At 36.3% G+C, this 18154-nt stretch overlaps 1 pseudogene; it reads left to right on the top strand.

Annotated features, from left to right (window-relative positions):
• The first annotated feature begins 560 nt into the window (after positions 1-560).
• Positions 561-770, top strand: LOC102862210 (annotated as a pseudogene).
• Positions 771-18154: the final 17384 nt, after the last annotated feature.

The following is an 18154-nucleotide window of genomic DNA, read 5'->3' as shown; positions in this document are numbered from 1 at the left end:
AAATTTAGGTCAAAGTAAAATAAAATCATTGACACTTCATTTTTTTTTCCCTCTACCATAATATGGGTCCAGTTAATGGTTTTCGTTTTCTTGATAGAGAGTTGTAATCAATACTGAAGGCTATACACTGTTTTGTCTTCTTCAGGAAGTTCTTCAAATCCTTTAACTTTCAGTAAATAAGGTTATGTCATAAGCATATCTCATTCTCAAACTCATTGCCATCAGAATCAATTCATAATTGAGTCTCCAGCACTCCAGTGGATTTTAAGAAGCTGTAAATTAAGGGGAGGGGAGGGGAAGACCTTGCCTGTTTCTCTGGGGTGTAACTTCTAGTGGATTTAATCCACCAGATAATTGCCACCTTTGGGTTTGGGGTGCAACTCCCTAAAAACTATCCATTAGAGCCCTTTCATCTCCTATCATAAGTTGTTAAATGGTCTTAATGCTGCATTCCAGCTTCTTTTGATTATGTGCTTACCATATAGGTTGATTTTGGCTGCTAACAGTGAGTATCTTTGGTGGTATCGGAACACGCCTGCAGACCCCCACACCTTACCGCCATGCCTCGCAAAATTGAGAAAATAAAAAAATGTTCTGCTCACGGCAAGGCAAAAGGATGCCGAATCAGTCAGGATCAAGAAAAACAAGGAAAATGTGAAGTTTAAGGTTCAGTGAAGAAGGTACATTTAGAGCCTGGGCAACACAAAGAGAAGTCAGAGAAACTAAAGCAATTTCTGCCCCCAGGTTTGACAGTGAAGGAGCTGAAATGAACCAACATGCTCATTTGAACTATAATGATTTTTTTATTCATTTTAATGAAAGTTTACAGAGTCTTAGGGTTTCCAGTTATTCATTGTTGCACTTTTCTCCCTGCCCACCTCTCTCCCCGCAATGCACTCTCTTCTCCTTGAAAAGTAAAATTAAAACTCTTTCATTGTTCTGCAATCTTTCCCCCAAGTCCACGCCACTGTGCAGCCTTCATTCGGGACTCCCGTCATGACAATCATATCCAATTGTATATCTCTTTTAAACAGTACTCTCCTTGATCTGTTTCAATGTAGTATACATCATTCCTCCCCTCCTTTTCTGTCTTCCCTCAACCCCGATGTCAGTCCCATTTTACAACAGTGGCCCTGTGCAATATTTGTCCTTTTGTGACTGAGATATTTCATTCAGCATAATGTCCTCCAGGGTCATCCATTTTGCATAATATTTCATGAGTTCCTTGTTTTTCAATGCTGCATTGTGTGAATGTACCACAGCTTCTCTATCCATTCTTTTGTTGATGGGCACTTGGGTTGTTTTCAGCTCTTTGCTATTGCTAAGAAAGCTGCAATAAACATGGGTGTACATATATATATACATGCTTGGGTGGTGGTTATGGTTTCTTTAGAGTAAATTCCCAGTAGTGGAATTGCTGGGTCAAGTGGTATTTCTATTTGCAACTTTTTGAGAAAGCGCCATACAGCCTTCTATAGTGGTTGCACCATTTTTTACTCCCACCAACATTACATACGGTTTCCAGTTTCTCCACAACCTCGCCGAAATTTAATGTTTGCTATTCTGTTAAATTTTGCTATTCTTACTGGGGTGAGATTATATCTCTTAGTTGTTTTGATTTGTATCTCACTTAAAGCTAAGGATTTTGAACATTTCTTCATATGTTTGTTTGCCATCTGAATGTCTTCTTTGGTGAAGAGTCTGTTCATATCCTATGGCCATTTTTCAATTGGGTTATTTACCTTTATCTTGTTGTGGTGCTCGAGTATTTTATACATTCTAGATATAAGTCCCTTGTCTGACATGTCATTGCCAATTTTTTTTCCCAGTCTATGGCTTCCCTTTTTACCCTGTTGGAGAAGTTTTTGGATGTACATAGGGATTTGATTCTTAGAAGGAACCATTCATTTATTTTATCCTCTCTTGGTTGTAGATTTTACAAGATGCATGGAAGACTGTTTATGTTGTGGATTAGGACTTCTATAGTTCTTCCAAGCTGTTCTTTAATGAAGTGTATAGTCCTTAGTTTTAATCCTAGGTTCATAATCCACTCTGAGTTGGTGAACTATAATAAACTTTTGAAAAACAAAACAAAAACAAACAAAAATATATAGGTTGAATAGGTATGGTAAAATGATGCAACTTTGAGTCACACCTTTACTACTTTTAAATCATGCAGTGCCCTTTTGTTCTGTTTGAAAGACTGTTTCTTAGTCTGTGTTCTACTTCCAGATGAGCACAATTACGTATTCTGAAATAATAATTTTTTATTTGTTGTTGTTGTTGTGTACCATCGAGTCAGAGCTGACTCATACCTGACCCTCTGTGGGTTTTCAGAGGCAAGCAATGGGTCTCAGAAGAGACTGCCCATCCTTCTCCTGCAGAGCAACTGGTGGATTCAAACTGCGTGTCTTCAGGATTGCAGCACAGCTTCTTACCACTAGACCACCAGAGCTCCCTGTAATGTATATTTTTAATATTTTTTCTTAAGAAAAACAATAATTATGTTGTAAACCTAAATTAAAGCCCAAAATCACATGCTCTTAGTCATCAGGTTAAATTAGGAAGGGTTGAATGGCTTAACTGCTCATTCTTTCATCACTCTTCTTCAAGTATATCGTTGCCTAGTCATAAAAGGCTCCTTATCAAGGGAGACTAGGTGCAGGTTCTGCTCTTCCCTGAGTAATACATTTCAGTTCATGTAATCATTCTCTATATCCCCTTCCTGGCACTAGCTCCTTCCCCCTGTCTCCATTCTCTTAAAAGCCCACAGCTCCTATTCACTTTGTGTAACACCTGCACGGTCGTGTATTGTGCAAGGTGCTCTTTACCCTGGGCATCTATAGGTGGACAAGAACCTTCAACCCTTCAGTTAGCAGCCACATCTGCTAATGTTTTTCACCACTCTGAAATTCATTACTTCTTGTTGTTGTTTGTACTTGAATGTACTCTACTCATTCTAATCCCGTATGTATAGAATCGAATGACTCCATAGAGATTTCAAGTCTGTACATTTTAAGAAACAAATAGTTAGGAGTGTATTCTGAGGGGCCATTGGATGAGTTTTAACACCTGTGTTCTAATGCTAAGCCATTTGGAACGGGTCAAATGGTAAATATTTTCCATTTTTCAAACCGTATAGTCCCTCTTGTAACTATTCTACTCTGCTTTTGTAGTATAAACACGGACATAGCTGTGTTTGTACAAATGTAGCTGTGGTAGTACAAATGTAGTCATAGACAATACGCAAACAATGAGTGTAACTGTGTCTCAATACACTTTATTCAGTACACATCCTTCATACAAACAGCTGGATTTGGCCCATGAGTCATGGTTTACCAGACTACTATAATTCACTCTTTCACTGACAAACATAATGCTATTCTATTCTCCATGCCAACCTTGTAATTATTTCTTTCACAACACGTATTACTATGTATGTTCACTTGATTTATTTACTTGTTTTCTCCTTTTTGTCAAATACTTCTATGTATTCTGAATTCTAAGCATTGAGCATAATTGATGTTGTTCTAGAAGGTACTCAAATTTTTGGTCTGGATAAGGAAGTATTTTATCTGACTTTAAAAGTTAACAAAATAATGTATATGAAGCTTGTATGTAAACCAGTATAAAATAAAAAAAAATAAGTTAACAAAATAGAACACTGCTGAAAGAGATAAATCACCAAAAACCTAGTATCATCAAGCTGAATTGTGACTCAGAGTACCCCAACAGGATAGAGTGGAACTGCCCCACAGGGTGTGCAAGACTGTAAATATAGAAGCTGATGGCTGCACTATTCTCCCTGAAGTAGATGGTGGATTGGAACTGCCAATATTTTGGTTAGCTCCTGACAACTTTAAAGATTATCAATTATATAAGTGTATTTTTATAAAGCTTTTATTACCAAAAGAAAAAAGCTTTAATATAGTATATATAAAATCCATCCTTCTGCAGTCCTGAGTTTAGCAGGTCTGGAGAAGGAGATAGCCCTTATATTTCTGTTGCCTCGGGATTGCCTAGGAATTAGAGATAACCATGACCTCATTTTTGTTGAATATGCCTGTAGTAAGAATTAGAACTGAACAGGCCATCTGGGGGATAGATTATTCCTCTAGCATTGTTCATTTCATAAGTGTATACATGAAGGATATTAATTTCATGGAGAAAATTAAGAAGTCACAGCAATCAAAGCATGCTTCTTTTTTTTAAAGTTCGTGGTATGCTTTAGGGCTAAATATTCACAGCATGCATTTTAAAGATGCAATTAGGAGCAATGATGCACAAAATTGCATGTGCAAAGAAAATATTATTTTTAGAAATGCAACTGAAACAACGAAAGGAACTAAAATTAAAGCAATGCACTGCTCAGGTAAGAACCTGCAGCAATGTAATAAATTCTGTAACAGAAAAAGTTACCCCTACTTTTGAGAAAATGATTTTCCATGAATATCTCTGGATGCCTGAAAGCAAAGATCTTTGACCTAGATGATTAGATCTAATATCAAAGAGAATCAAGTTGTTAGATGGTACTGTCAAATAATACTTAGGTATCAAGTTTTATAATTATACATTGGCTAAATTTCTGATTCAGATAGATAGATAGATAGATAGATAGATAGATAGATAGATAGATAGATAGATAGATGATAGATAGATAGATAGATAGATAGATGAGAGAGAAAGTCATTTTCCACATACACTTTTCTACATATTTCATATGAACTATTGCAATTTCCATACTCTTTTAAACTTTTTTTAAAAAATTAATAGCTTTAACATTGTCTAGCTCTAGAACACTTGATTGTGTTCATGCAAAATCTACAATTAGACCAGGAAGCAGATAGAAACAGAACAAGGAAATATTGAATGGTTCAAAATCAAGAAAGTCGTGTGTCAGGGATGGGTACTTTATCCATACCTTTTAAATCTATATGCAAAAGAGTTCATTTAGGAGGTCGGACTCCTGGAAGGAGAATGTGGCATCAGGATTGGAAGAAGACTCATCACCAGCCTGTGTAATATAGATGACATAATATCCTCACTCTCCAAAATTGAGTAGAACTTGAGTTATTTGCTGTAGAAAGTCAAGGACTGCAATCTTCAATATGTGGAGTGAAGCTCATCCCAAAAGGAAAAAAAAAAATATTTTCACCACTGGATCAATTAGCAATATCATGATTGATGGAGAAGAGACTGAAGTTGTTAACAATTTCTTCTTGGGTCTGCAATCAACACTCTTGACACCAGAAGTCAGGAAATCAAAAGATGAATTGCTTTGGGAAAGTCTGTTGTCAAGGACCTCCCCAAAGTGCTAAAAAGCAATGATGAGAGTCTACAGGCTTGCACCTATCATGGTCTTCTCAGTTACTTACTAGTCATTAAAGAGTTGAACAATGACTAAGGATGACAGAAAGAGAATCAATGCCTTTGATTTGTGCTGCTGGAAAAGAGTAGCATACCATGGAATGCCAAGAGAACAAAAAGGTCTGTCACAGTGAGGGTTAATCCAGGTTGCTCCTTGGAGGCAAAGATTGTGAACCCTGTTTCACACACTTCGAGCTTGTTGCCCGGAGGGACCAGTCCTTGGAGAAGGACATCATGCTTGGAAGTGTTGAGGGTCAATAAAGGAGATGAAGATGGATTGACATAGTGATTGTGGCAGTGGGAGCAGGTGTGTCAGAGACAGTGAGATTGGCTCAGTATAGAGCAGGGTTCAGAGCTATTGTTGATAGGGTTGTTACAAATCATAGTCAACTTGATGGCACATGACTCCAGTGACCTAATGCCTTTCTTTCTGTGTCTCATTTGGCTGAAGGATCCCAGGTGCATTTGATAACCAGTTCACTGACTTAAAAACAAACATTCTATTTCAACTATCAATCCATAAACATAACTTAAAATGTAGCAAAAACATAAAAAACTTCTTAGAAATGATAATAGAAGGCTCATGTCATGAGGAAAAACCAGTCCTTAGAGGAAGATGTCGTACTTGGTAAAGTAGAAGACCATACAAAAAGATCTTCATGACAGTTCACATTGTAAGTTGACTTGACTGTCTATGATTTCCTGATTTTGGCAGTTATACTGTAGTTATTCCCTTGAGAAGACTTAATATAATACGATCATTTCTTCCATGAGACTTCACAAAATGTAATCTCTCTAATGATATCTACTCTGAACAATTAATGTACTTAAAGTTAGTTTAACTGGAAATTTGGTCTGCATTGATAAGATACAGGTGTTTGACAAAGCTCTTTTACTTTGGTTTTCTCTCACTCTCACTCCACTCTTTCACTCTCACTCCATTTCTCTGTGTGTCTCTAGATGCAGAGAGAGAGAGAGAACCTATACTTGAACCCAAGAGGCAATTGTCAGAACAGAGCAAGGAAACATTGAATGGTTCAAAATTGGGGAGGGCTTACACCAGGGATGTGTCCTATCTCCACACCTTTTCAACCTGTATGTAGAACAGATTATCTGGGAGGCTGGGCTCTATAAGGAGAAATGTGGGGTCAGGATTGGTGGAAGATCTATCAACAATCTGCGTTATGCGGATGACAAAACCCTGCTTGCTGAAACTGAGGAGGACCCGAAGCGCTTGCTACAGAGGGTCAAGGACTGCAGCCTCCAATATGGATTGAGGCTCAATGTCAAGAAGACGAAGATTCTCACTACTGGACCAATTGGCAGCATCAAGATGGATGGTGAAGAGATTGAGATTGTTCACAGCTTTAATTTGCTTGGCTCCACAGTCAACACTCTTGGTACCTGTAGCCAGGAAATTAAAAGGTCAATTGCCATGGGAAAGTCTGTTAATAGGGACCTCTCCAAAGTACTGAAGAGCAATGGTGTCCCTTTGGAGACTAAGGTGTGTCTTATAGAGGTCATGGTCTTTGTTATCACTTGTTATGCATCAGAGAGTTGGACAATGACTAAGGAGGATAGAAGGAGAATTGATGCCTTTAAGCTATGGTGCTGGCAAAGGGTATTTATTGAACGTACCATGGACTGCTAGGAGAACAAACAGGTTCATATTGGAGAGGGTTAAACCGGGTAGCTCCTTGGAGGCAAGGAGTAGTCTGAGGCTTCGTCTGACATACTTTGGACATGTTTTAAGGAGGGGATTGGTCCTTGGAGAGGGACATCATGCTTGAGAGCATAGAGGGACAGCGCAGGAGAGGCAGACTCTCTATGAGGTTGATTGATTCAGTGACTAGGGTAATTGGGATGGGTGTATTGGAGAAAGTGCAATTGGCACAGGACAGAGAAGAATTTAGGGCTGTTGTACATAGGGTCCCTATGAGTCTCAAGCGGCACATAACAACAAGAATGAGTAGAATAAAGTGTTCTGGGATTTCCATTCTTCTTAATGTTAGCCATATTTTGTTCTGATTTCCACAAATACCTTTGCATAGTCAATGAAACACAAATAGACATTCTTCCCATATTTTCTGCTTTCAGCCAGCATCCAACAATCAGCAATGATTATCAGCCATGATATCACTTGTGAAATAGTCTCTTCTAAACTATGCTGAAATTCTGAAAGTTCTCTGTTAGTATATTGTTCAAGCCTTTTTTGGATGGTCTTTAGAAATATTTTGCTTCCATGTAATATTTACAATACAACACATGTGTATTGACCATACTACAAAGACTGTATATCACTCTGAGTATTCAGAGTTTTCCCAATGTGACTAAAAAGTCTCTTGGAGCATTTATGGTACAATCAGATTGTACTCATTGAAATAGATTTTGAGTGTGGCACAAATTTTGAATGTTGTTGTTGTGTTGTCAATTCAACTCATACTTGATCCTCCAGTGGATTTTCAGAGGTAGTATATTGCGTAGTAAGAGACTGCCCATCTTTCTCCATAGGAGCAGTGGGTGAATCCAAAACACCTATCTTAATGTTGTCAGCACAGCTCCTTGCCATCAATCCAGCAGAGCTTCTGAATATTGTTGTTGTTGAGTGCCATCGAGTGATAGATGACTCATAGTGACCCTATGAATGAAAGACCTGAACCCTGGTATAACTTTCATCCTTTCTCCAAGTTCATAGAGAGTTTCTGGAGGCAAGCTATTTTGGAAGTGGATGCCACTCCTGTTTCCAAGCTTGTTTTATTTGGGGAGCTCCACCAAACACTGTCTACCATGGGTAATCATTATTGCATTTGACACATCAGTGTCACAGTGCTTAGCATCACAGCAATCATGAGTTACTTCTGAATAGAAAACGGACAGACCAGTACTATACTATTTAGGACAATGTTAGACCAGAAACACTTAAAACCAGGCCTGAGGGCTGCAGATTAAAATCACCTACCTTTGGCTCGGTAGTATAACTTTCTATCCACTAGGCCAACAGAGCTCTCTCTCTCATTGTTGTTGTTGTTAAGTGCCATTTGGTCACAGACAACTCATAGTGACCCTATGAATGAGCTTCTGCATACTGTATTGAAAATAAATTTGAAATTAGATCAGAATAACGTTGGCCTCTGTTCAGTGTAAGGAAATACTAACCATTTCCTTGAAAAAGGAATTTTTTATTCAAGACTACCACATTCTTCAACAACCATGTTATTTTACGAATGACAGAACCTTGCTAGCTGAAAGTAAGGAGAACTTGAAGCACTTAAATGCAGAAAATCAAGGATCACAGCCAAATATGCATTACCTCTCAAATCAAGAAAACAGAATTCCACACAACTAGACTAACTGAGAAAATATTGAAGTTGTCAATGATTTCATCTTACATGGATCTATAATCAACTTCTTTAATCAAGAAATCAAAAGGCATTATCACATTGGAAAAAAACTGTTGTCAGGAACTAAAGTATTGAAGAAAAAGACTAAGATTCACCTTATGCAATTGATGGTCATTTTGATTATTTGCTCTGTTCTGAAAATTGCACAGTGGCTCGGGATTACAGAAGAAGAAAATTAAGTGTTTGCTTTGTGATATTGAAGTACTCAATATCTAATGGACTTCCAAAGGGCAAACAAGTCTGTCTCGAAGAAAATGCAAACCATGCTCTCCTTGGAAACAAGGATAGTAAAGCTTTATTCCACATCCTTTGGACATGTAGTTAAGCAGTCCATGGAGGAGGACATTATTCTTGGTAAGATGAGAGTCCGCATAGGAGAGGAAGACCTCCAACAAGATTCATTGACACAGTGACCATAATAATGGGCTCAAGTGTATCAGAGATAGTAAAGATAGCACCAGATAGAGCCAGATTCAGATATCTTGTTCACAGGGCTGCTATGCATCTCAAGCAACTTGATAAGACATAGCAACACCTCATCCTTTAAAAGAAAAAAATACAAAAAAAAAGCCCTTTCATTGAGACTAGCAGGAATCTACTCATAGCTAACCTTCCATTGGGTTGCCATAGTGTAAATTTTACAAGAGTGGATTACCCATCTTTTCTCCAAGGACCAGCTATTGAATTCAAACTGCCTTTGAATTAACAGTATACCTTCCTGCAATATATGCCTCCAGAGTACGAATCTAAGTCCCGCTAAATTCTGAGGTTAAATCACAAGGCAAATACAATATCCTCTATCTCTCTTTCTATAGCTCTTTCTCACACTCAGGTCATATTCAGGTCATATTGACCTGAATTTCTAATTATATTCCAATGTTTGACACATTTTATTTATAGGACAATATAAGTAGAATTCTTCCAGCACATTAGTAATCATTATCCTGATCTTTTTTTTTTTAATAGCTTCCTGAAACATCTTCCACAAGGCAAGCTAGGCTCTATGACAAGCTGTTTAAATAATTCATAAATCCTGGTTCAAAGGGAGCCTAAAATATTTTCAAAATTATGTATCATGCAACCCTTTGTTTTCAACTGAACTGGCCTAACTGCAATATCAAATGTTCTGTTCCCTACAGTCAACAAATATTTAGTTCACGCTCTACAGAGGTCAAATACATACATTGCACTGGATGCTAGGAGCAATATATTTAACACTTGTCAGAGAGAACTTGCTTTTCATTTGTTTTAGCTGGCTTTACAAAACTTTATTTTTTTTCCCCTCCCTAGAAAAGATAAAGTAGATGAGAGTAGGAGGATTGAACTGTTAGAGAAAGGCCAAAATGTGAGATGGGAAAAGTAGGAAGAATCTTAAATTATCAATGTGTTTCTTACACTTATTTTGAGTAATACAAAACCCAATGAGATATTTCTAACCTGCCAAAGCAAAGTGAATCTTTGCTCCTGGCTACAGCTTTCAAATGAAAATAAGACACTATGTGAATTCTTGCTTTAAACATTTTTTTATAGTTCTCTACTTTCCCCAGACTCTTCTTTATATTGTTCCATGGGGTTTGCTATTTTATCCATCACTTTTATTTTCTTTAAGCCAGCAAAATCCCAGTTTGGATGCTTCGCCTTCCAGTGACCCAACCGCCTTATCATTTTATCTAATAGTTGTAAAATTAGAAAGCTCTGACAAATCCCAGGTGGCTTTGCTAAGCCCAAGGAAAGAACTGTCAGAGGCTCCTGGAAACGGGAACTTGGCAAAGAAACTTTCCTGCCAGTGACTTTTAAACTAAAAGAGCAATGTTGCACTGGGGGTCTAGTGACTGAAATCACTCTCTAACTTAATTGTATCAGTTTTAATTTTCTGTTTGTATCCTGCTGTTTGTTTTCACCGGGCCTTAGAGTCTGACAGTCTTGACTGTCATTTCACTTTGTTTTTCAGTGTATTTTCCAGAACAGGACTCCATAGAATTTATGACCCAATTTTTACCTTTTGATTTAATCTGAAAAATATCCAACTTATAGCAAGCACAGAGCTGGCAGTTAGAAACGATAAAGCTGTCTCTCACCTCAGTGAAGCTTGCTAAAAAGCTTATATCAAGGCTCTGTGTACCCTCTGTCCACACTCGTCCTATTTAAAAATAGATTTGCTTTTCTGTTTCTTATCTATACATTATTGCTTAGTGTTATTAAGCCACCATGGTAAAACACTATACTATGGTAAAAAAATATCTTTACTAAAAGAGGAAGCAATTCAGTAAATCTGTTCCCAGATGAAAGTTTGCCCTGGTAAGGGAAAATTAATAATAATTATGTATGTTAATTAAAAAGAAAATCTAATAAAATACATGTTTTAAATGTTCCTCATCTTCTTGACATGATGAATAATCAATACAATATGCTACATTTTTTATCATACATGAGATACAGAGATTTTTTTTTTAAAAAAAGATCCCTATCTTAGAACTATTTCCATAGTCTAGGAAAATTTAAGCCTTAAATTATCTGATCGCAATCCACTTATTTATTTATTAGCTCATTTTCTAACACAAGGTAACAGACCAGTTTCAAAATGCTTTAAAATAACAGCAGATCTACTAATTTACCATATCTATAGAGCTCCAGTGCCATAATAGTTCTGTTACTAACCCCAAAGAGGGTGGTTCAAACCACCAGAGGATCTACAAGAGAAAAGATATAAGTGTTTTTCTCTCATAAAGAATACAGGCAAACAAATCCTATATACTCTCTCCTATAGGGTCACTGTGAATTGCCTTGATAGAATATAACAGCATAATTCAGGATATCTGCTGAGACAATGGTTAGAGTCGTGGCTGCTAACATGAAGTTCAAACATGAAAACCTAAAGAAATTCTGTAAGAAAATGAATCCTGGTGATCTGCTACCTTAAAAGGAAGGATGTGCATGGGTAGGGGTGAAACCATAGGGTTACACAGTTTGGTGATTGGAATGGGGGTGAATGAAATGAGAAGGATCCGCCTGGACCCTGAAAAGACAGGGTCATGATGGGAAAGGTCTAACGGTGATTAATATTGTAAAACATAACGCTTGGGGATAATTGCATGAAACACAAAATGAATTAAGAACATTGTGAAAAACAATTTATACAATTTTTGTGAGCAAACCAATATAAAATAAAATAATTTTTTTAAAAAAAGAAAGAAAGAAAGTACACCCTCTGAAATCCAAGAAAGGAATACTGTTTGGTCACAGGTTACTATCAGTTCAAATTGATGCCAGAACACAATGATAACAATACCTCTTGGATCTCTTTTTTAGAAACAAGGAAACTAAGATACAGAGACGTCAAGTATTTTACCCAGATTTGCATAACTGGAATCAAACAAAATTTAGGAAGTAGTACCATCATAATTTTAGTCCCTTTCCAATTATCTTCCTTAATAACCTAAAATGTTTGATCTCATTAGTTGCATTTCTTAATATCAGCAAGCATAAAATTAAAAAAGTCATTGTAAATATGTTTTCTCAGAAACCTAGAGCTATAGAGCATATGAAGGAGTTACTTCAGTTACAAATATCTGTAAGCAACGCAAAGCAACTTTTTTCTAGAGGAAGAAAACCCTTGTGCTGAAAGGGGGTTCTATACCATTAGTAGCTTAATACATAACAAAGCATTTCCTAACTTTATATTGTTAGCAATATTCTCATTCATTTTTATTTACTCCTGCCCCCCCACTATAGGATTCTATTTCTAGAAGTAAAATTCACTCAAAATACTATTTTAGGCAAGGTGAAAGTTTTGCATGCTTCTAACATTTGAAAAATATCTAATGAATGTCCTTCATTGTATAACTGGAAAATAATGCCTTTGGAAAAAGTAAGGGGAAATAACACATCATAATCTTAAAACATAATGCCCAAGGGAATGAGTTAAAACAGATGGCTAACAGATATCATTACAACAGAAAATTGAAAGCACTGTATATTGATAAGCCCTGAGGAACAAATGAAAACAGATATTGACTTAGCCCCATCCACAGACAGGCTCTGTGATGGGCACTGGGCTATCAGCTCTCCATTAGTGATTTTACAGCAACGTAGAGTGAGCTACAAAGACAGCCACACAAACAAGAAAAATGGTGATGGCTCTGGTGGAAATTAGAACTTGAGTAGTAATAATTTTTGGAAATTGGTTTTGGATGAGTCAAATTTGAAGTGCTACTGGGTCATAAAATTAGAAAATTGTAGAAGATTCTAGGAGATTGGGGGCTATAGTTCAAGCAAGACATCAGCATTAGAAACATAAATTTACAAGTTTTCTTTACAGATAGAGAATTTAAGGAAAATTTTATGTCTGCACTATTACCCTAAAGAGGATGTTAAGCATGATGATTATAAAAGATGCTTTTTGAATGAGACAGCTGTTAGCCCTGCCACATGTTAGCTGGTTCACTGAGGCAAATTGTTATGCTTTTCTAAATCTCCACGTTCTAATCCATGGAATCGAAGTATAACATTTCACCATGGTGATCACTGGGTAGCACAAATGGTCAAGTGCTTTATTACTAAATGAAAGGTTAGCAGTTGCAAACCAGGGATGCTTTGGGAGACATGACTGACAATCTGCTTCTGAAGACCATACCTCCAAAAACCCGATGGGGCAATCTATGCAACCAGATGGCCACTAGAGGGAAGAATTCCAGCGTGGTTCTCCAGATTGCAGTTGCATGGTATACCAAAGCCAAAAACCAAACTTGTGGCTGTTAACCTGATTATAACTCATAAGAATCCAATAAAACAAAGTAGAACTTCTATGTAGAGTTTCCACGGGTGTAAGTCTGTACAGAAACAGAATATATCATTTACCCATAAATGGCTAGTAGGTTCAAACCATCATCCATTTGATTAGCATTGAATGCTTACTCACTGAACCACTAGGATTCCTTTCTCTAACATACACGCTCTGTATAAGCATTTCTCCCTCTGTTCTTGAATGTGAGTGAGGCTGTTAATATAATGGGAAAGTTATCTTCTTAGACTTGATAATATGATGGGTAGGAGAAAATATAGAATGAAACTCAAAACCACAAAAATACCAGACTTACCGGTCCAATAAAGACAAGTGGAACCTCTGAAACAGTGGCCTTTAGTTACCCTTTGAACCCGGAGCAAAACTCAACCCTGCTGCCCAACTTTCAGGAGAACCAGAGACAGGCCTGTGAAGTGACCAATAGCATCAGGCAGGCACTCACGCCTTGACTAACCAACATTAAATTAAGAGAGCAACAGTAATACAAAGATTGAATTCAGAAACCAGAAAGGAATGGGTTATAAGGATGAATGGAAATGAAAATTACAGACAAGACAGAAAAGAACGATTTTATCTTGGGTATTGTAATGAGTTCTAGAAAACAAAATATATGTGAGTGATTGAATGAAAAAACAAACAGTGTTTTGCAAACACCCACTCATCCCACAATTACAAAAATTTAAAAATAATCCTTTACAGCCTCAGAAACATGATGAAATGTTGCTTTCAGGAAACCAAAGTGGTTGGGTTTTGTTGGGATTTATTCTCTAGATTAAATTGCCTCATTTGGCAAATAGTGGTGATCATTCCTGTAATTACAATAAGTTATCTAAGATTCAGTTGTAATATACTAGAGGCAGAAATGTTAGAAAGTCATTCATGCTTTAGAATACAGCAGATTTATTTACTGTCAATGTCTTTGGGGTTATATGTCATGAAACTACAGATATGTTGTAAGAAAGTCAAGGTCCTAGTTAGCAATCAGAAAAAAGGGAGAAAGTTCAACCCTACAACAGTGAAAGAAAGAATGAGCTTAGGAGACAACTCTGAGCTTAAGATGACTTCAGATAAGTTGCTGATCTGCCTGTTATCTTTATTTTTATACCACTGAAACAGTGAACAGAGAGAAGATAGCCTTAGAAACTGGGACACTGTGATATAATAAGTATGTGAAGTTTTAAATTACAAAATAAATTACATTTATTGATGTTGGAGAATGGTATGGAATATTCCGTGGACTGCCAAAAGAAAAAAATACATCTTGAAAAAGTGCAATGAGGGTGCTCCGTAGGGGAAAGGATAGTAAAATTTGTCTTACATATTTAGAGTATATTATTAGAAGTCAGTCCTTGGAAAAAGACATTATGTTTGAAGAGGTGGAAGGTCAGTAAAAGGGAAGACAATACTCAACAAGATGGATTGCCTAGTGAGACTATAGTAATGGTTTTAAGTATATCGGGGATGACAATGATGGCACAGGTTAGAACAGGTAGGAGACCCATGGTCCATAGGGTCACAATGAATTATAGATGACTTGACATCACCTAACAACAATATTTATTGTAGTTTATTTACTAGCAATAGAAAATGGAAAGAACCCAGCACAATTGTCTGTTTCACAGTCAAGCCTCAAATTGCAATACTGAGATGCTATAGGCAAAATCTTGAATGATCCAAGAAGATATCAAAAGAAGATGGGAGAAAAACACAGCATCACTGCACCAGGAAGAATTGGTTGACACAAACATTTTAGGAATTACCATATGAAAAAGAGTCAATGGTATTGAAGGAAGAAGTTCAACTGAACTGAAAGCATTAGCAAAAAATAAGGCCCAAGGCACTGATAAGATACCAATTGAAATGTTTCAATTAACAGATGTAGCCCTTGACATACTCATCAGTCAATGCCAGGAAATTCAGATGATAACTTTCTGATCAACTGATTGGAAGAGATCTATATTTATTCAAATTTCCAATAAAAGTGATTCAACGGAATGTAGAAATTATCTAAATATCATTAATAACACATGGAAGCAACATATTACTGAAAATCATTCAAAAACAGCTAGAACAGTATATTGAAAGTGAACTGCCAGATGTCCCAACTGAGTTTGGGAGAGTTCTTAACAATAGGGATAGCATTTCTAATGTCAGAGAGATCCTGACTGAAGGCAAATAAAGCAGAAATAATGTTTATTTGTGGTTTATTGACTATGCAAAGGCTTTTGACTGTGTGGAGCATAACAAAATATGGCTAACATTGAGAATAATGGGACTCTCATAACACTTAATTATGTTCATACAAAGTCTATACCTAGACCAAGAAGCTGTTGTCCTAGCAGTGCAAGGAAACACTGCATCATTCAAATTAAGTAAAATATATGTCAAGGTAGTATGCTTTCTTCATACCTATTCAATATGTATGCTAAGCAAATCATTCAAGAAGCTGAACTCTATGAAGAAGAATGTGGCCTCAGCAGGAACATTCACCAACAGTCGTATTATGAAGATGATACAACCTTGCCGGCTGAAAATAAGGAAGATTTTAATCTCTCACTGCAGAGGATAAAAGACTACAGCCTTCAAGGTGAATTATATCTCAGCATCAAGAAAACAAAAGTGTTCAACACATGGCCAGTGGCAACATCGTGATAGATGGAGAAAAGATTGAAATTGTCAATTATTTCATCTTACTTGGATCTACACAGGAGAACAGGAGACAGATTACTTTGGGAAAGTCTGCTGTCAAGGACCTCTATTAATCACTGAGATGTAATGAAGCTAGTTTGAAGTTTAAAGGGCATCTGATTCAGGGCATGGTCTTCTCAATCACTTGCTGTGCATCTGAGATCTTGACAATGAATCAAGATGATAGAAGAATTGGTACCTTTAATCTACGGTGTTGGAGAAGAGTACTGAATATCCCATGGATTGCTAAAAGAACAAAGAGATGTACCTTGGAGAAAAGGTAACCAGAGTGCTTCTTGGAAGCAAGGATGGTGAAGTTTTATCTCATATACTTTGGGCATGCTGCTAGGAAAAGTTATTCCTTGGAAAGGGTCATCAGTTTGGAAAGGTGGAGATTTAGCAAAAGAGAAGAAGACACTCAACCAGATGATACTCAATGACACCTAACAACAACCTTATATAATTTCATATCAAATAAATAAAAATATAAGTTAGAAACATTCTTGGATTGAATTTGTATTTCCATATTTAAAAATAAATACTGATTTACATAAAAATGCTTACTTAAACCCATCAGAGAGCAATATTTTAATGATAAACACCATAATATCCTCAAGAATTTTGATCTGTGCTACCATTTTCTTCTTGATGTTTATTTGATTTCATTAACATTTAACTAGATAATAATGAAATAGACCAGTATCAACAGAGTTTTTTGTTATTTTTATTATAACTTATTATTATTAGATTGCTGTCTGATTGTTATTGTCTGGAAAGATAAACACTTGGAAAAGAACCTCACTGTAAAGACAACATGCTCTTAATAGGAGATATGTTCAAATTTGAATATAACACTAAAGCTTAAAACAAGTTTAACACAACACTAGTCATAGAAAAATGACTAATTTTATAATACTCTAAAAGAAAGGCTGTGAAACAAGCATGGAAAATAAGGTGCCTTTTTAACTCTCTGAGATGATTTACACCCAAGACTCCAGAATCAGTTACCCCACGAGTTTTCACACAACTTCATTGCTTGTTTATGCTTCACCCTCTCCCTAGAATACCTTTTATAATCAATTTCAATTCTGTCCAGTCCTTTCTTGTGAAAATAAAACATGAATAAAAAAATTTATCTCTGCATCTGTGTTTTTGCGACATTATGAGTTCTATTATATTATGTGTTTTGCTACATTACTAATTTCTTCAGAGAAAAAAACATTTTAGAATTTTCAGTTACTGTCATTGGCATGCACTCAACAAATGCTTGTTAAAACATAATTGACTTGATAAACTTTACTCACAAATTTAGCATTTTTAAGTATCTGTTGTGCAAAAACGAGGTCTAATTTTGCATGCTAATTTTCACGCTAGTTAATTGCAGTATCTCATAATATTGTATTAATTAAAGCCCTAGAAACTTCAGTATAATCTTTATAATGTTTTAGAGATGGCTTCAAATAATCATGCATGCCCATTAAGAAAAAAGAAAGTTCAATATATCCAGTAGCATAGCTATTGTACACATAAAATTGTTTTATTGACCAAGTTTTTTGGCTCAATTAATTATTTTTGTGTTACGTAAGAGTTTGAACAAATATTTTGGCATTGTCTGAATTTAAAGAGCCCAAATCAGTGAAGGAGGTTTTTTTACTAAAGGGGTGGAGAAGCTGAAAAGTTACTTTATGGACTGATGTAAAAGAGATGAGTGAAGATGATTGTAAGAATTTCTTTAAAAGTCTACCTGGAGAGAGAATGATTGAATTTTGCGCAATCAATGACTTATTCATAGCAAATACGTTTTTTTAAGAGACATAAACGCAGGTTATATACCTGGATTTCACCTGATGGTATGCATAGGAATCAGATCGATTACATCTGTGGAAAGAACCACTGG

This window comes from Elephantulus edwardii, unplaced genomic scaffold (genome assembly GCF_000299155.1).
Source record: "Elephantulus edwardii isolate Elephantulus edwardi_28Jun2011 unplaced genomic scaffold, EleEdw1.0 scaffold00198, whole genome shotgun sequence".
Lineage (NCBI taxonomy): Eukaryota > Metazoa > Chordata > Mammalia > Macroscelidea > Macroscelididae > Elephantulus > Elephantulus edwardii.
The sequence above is the reverse complement of the archived record's forward strand: the minus strand, read 5'-3'. Positions and strand labels throughout refer to the sequence as shown.